The following is a 3,393-nucleotide window of genomic DNA, read 5'->3' on the forward strand; positions in this document are numbered from 1 at the left end:
TATATTTTTGTATCAATAACAAGAGTTGATCCAAATAAAAATAGAACCAACAGTAGAAGTTGATCCAATTTAGGGGATCAACAACGGTAGTTGATCCAAAAAAAAAAGGATCAACATTTACTGTTGATCCAATTTAGGGGATCAACAATGGTAGTTGATCCACTAAATTGGATCAACAATGAAAGTTGATCCATGTAAATGGAGTGAACTTGGCGTGAGTCAAACACGCATCATCTGATATGGACTCGGTCATGCTACCATTGCACCACAAGTTCAACATTAGAAGAAAATTACATGATTTAAACTACAAGCATGATTATACTTATCCAAAGGAAATATTGTCAACAACAGGAGTTGAAAGGATCAACAACAGTAGTTGATCCCATACAAAATTGGGTCAACAACAGGAGTTGATCCAATAAATGGATCAACAAACATAGTTGATCCAAAAAAAAGGATAAACAGTAGAAGTTTATCCAATTTATGGGATCAACAACAGTAGTTGATCCCCTAAATTGGATCAACAATGAAAGTTGATCCCCTAAATTGGATCAACACCACCATATATAACATCCAACAAAAGTTACAGTCGACATTAGATCATATAAATGTATCCATAGTATCTAACCAAATTAAAATAGTGATTCATACCAGCTGAGCATTAAACAGATGTAAACGCTTAAAGCGAAATTTCTCATACTTTATACATAGTACCTAATAGCAGTTCAAATTTTAATCTATTAATTCAACTTTCATAATAAGAAAACTGACCATGATGGGCACATTCTCTCATCGCCCTCCAACACAGCTACAAACAAGGGAATCCTGCATTTCAATGTGCAACGGGTTATAAAGAGTATAAGCAGTTAATAAACAAGGGCATCATGTATATCTATAATGATTTGATAATGGAGCCAAATAACTATTTCACATAAATCTAAAATATAACAGTATAGGCAGTTAATAAACTGCCAGAGGAGAAGCAGGATCAAAATTGAGATGGAAAAAACAACACATAAACAATAACTACTATGCATAATCCACTCTACTCCTGCTCCTACACCAACAAAATCGACTACTATACCTAAAACACCACCCCCACTACTATCCACTACTATCACCTCCACCGCAACAACATTCACCACCACTACCATAGCAACAAGCATCAAAACACTATGTTGGAACATCCACCTCCACAAACACAAACAACCATCACTACAACTATACCTTCCACCACCATCAAAAACATCCAATATAAATACAATTATAATAGTGCCATTACCATCGACCTAAAAAATGGTGTCAACAACAGTAGTTGATTCAATAAAAAATTGGGTCAACAACAGGAGTTGATCCCAACAAGAGTTGATCCAAAAAAATTAAAGTCCAGAGATATTTTTCACAATGAAGATGGTTGCTCACTTAACAAATCAACTTAATAACCATAACAATGAAAAAAATACATGAATCAATTCTAAGATATATAAACTTACCCCATGAGAATTCCTTGTTTCAGATGCCCATGTTAAGGTATGCTTGTAGTAAATAAAGTAAGTATAATCATTTTCTGGAGCTAAAAACACATCAAAAATGCACCACAAGTAAATTCAGGTTATATAATTTCTATTGATATACAACAGATGTTACTTTGTGATTACATTACTGATAACACTTCATTTCCATCTAACATTATTGTTAACCCAATCAAACAATAATAATTAGAAATTTAAAGCATGTGAAAAGATCTGCCAAGCCTGTATCGCATTTAGCTTAATGCGTGGCTTGATTTATACCGATCACTAGTTTGAATAAAGAAATCACCAGCTGGGGGTGGGAAAGGAGCTAGAACTTTATGTCTACTTGAAATAGTGATACCATCAAATTGACCAGCAACTCTACGGAAAATCAATCAACGGAAAATAAAATAAATTATATATTTAATCCTTGACTTGAAATAGTTATACCATCATTTCATCTTGCCATGAATTCCTTCTCTGTTGTAATCCATTCCTAATCAAAATAAAAAAGCATATACATAATCATCAATTGCTAGACTTTTCATGATTAGATTAACAAATTGAAATTAAACTGATAAATCTTAGGATTTTACTTAGTCATCCATTTAGGGATCGTTATTTTTGATCCAAACTCCGTCTATGGATCAATGAATTGTTTAGCAAAAATTGAAATTATATAAATCAGATCGTAATGGTGAACATATTAACTGAATAAAATTACTTACAAATAAGAAAGAGATATAGAAAGAGATCAAGATGGATGAAATCAAAAATCAACATGCAATGTGGATTTCGAAATGTTCTGGATCTGAACAAATCGTCGGTGTTGATTGGAGCTAATTGATTCTTCATCTTCTTCTTCTCACTGATTTTTAAAACAAAAAGAAAAAAAACCTCGCGTATTTTAAAAAACCTTAAAATTTGTGGTGGATTAGGTGGTGGTGGTGGTGGTGGTGGTGGAGTTGGTGGAGGACTAAGAGGTGGTGCGAAAATTGGAGATGGTTGGGTTGATGAAAGTATTGGTGGTGGAGGTGGATGCAAATCAGATCTAAAACTTTACTGATGTATAATCTTACTTTCACAAATAAGACAGTGGTGTTGCAGATGTGATGATGTTGGTCGTGGTGACGACGATAGAGATGGTGGTGGTAGTAGTGGCGGCGATAGAAATTGTGGTGATGGTGGGAGCAATGAAGATGGTGGTGGTGGGAGCGTTGGAGACGGTGGTAGGAGCGATAAGATTTGTTTCTGTTATAAGAGGCGAAGAAGAACAAGGTGAGAGGAAGGATAAATACGGAATAATTAAAATTATGTTTTTAATAATAATTTCAATAATTCTATTAGGGATATTTGTAAAGTTTTATCAAGGATATTTGTAAAGTCCCATCATAAATAGGGACAAGAATTCAATTTCCACTTAATCTATTTCAAGGCAGATACAGGGTTTTACATGTTATAACCGCAAATGTTCTAATGTTATTTGTTGCAGGTTGATGAAGGTGGGCTAATTTGATTTAAAAAAGATATGAGTCAATTGTTTAAAAAATTAAATAAATAGGAAATATGAGTTTTACATAGTTGTAGCATTTAAATGGTAAAGATTTTTTTGTTGGCATACAATTTTTTTTAATTGGTGAGGAACTAATTATGAGGGTTACCAATGCATATATCAATAATTTAAGGAGGTTACGAATATTACATTTGTTGGATATTTTTGGGTGGGATGATACTGGGATGGTCAAATGAAACGTTTGTCTCTCAGAATATTATCCAACTGTCAAAGTCTCAAAAACCCTTTTTGTTTTGCAATTCAACTTTTTTCTTTTGACTCGTATCTTTTTTGCATTCGACTGTATTTGAGTCAACATACCTGCAT

The 3,393-nt window shown here is 33.4% G+C and overlaps 1 long non-coding RNA gene across 1 annotated transcript; it reads right to left on the reverse strand.

Moving 5' to 3' along the window:
• Positions 1–570: 570 nt before the first annotated feature.
• LOC113302018 lies at positions 571–2,822 on the reverse strand. Its single transcript, XR_003336610.1, has 4 exons — positions 2,243–2,822; positions 1,965–2,010; positions 1,494–1,573; positions 571–825 (listed from the first exon to the last, which is right to left on the reverse strand). It is a non-coding gene; the product is annotated as an uncharacterized LOC113302018 (long non-coding RNA).
• Between the last annotated feature and the right edge of the window lie 571 nt (positions 2,823–3,393).

This window comes from Papaver somniferum, chromosome 8, assembly GCF_003573695.1.
Source record: "Papaver somniferum cultivar HN1 chromosome 8, ASM357369v1, whole genome shotgun sequence".
NCBI lineage: Eukaryota > Viridiplantae > Streptophyta > Magnoliopsida > Ranunculales > Papaveraceae > Papaver > Papaver somniferum.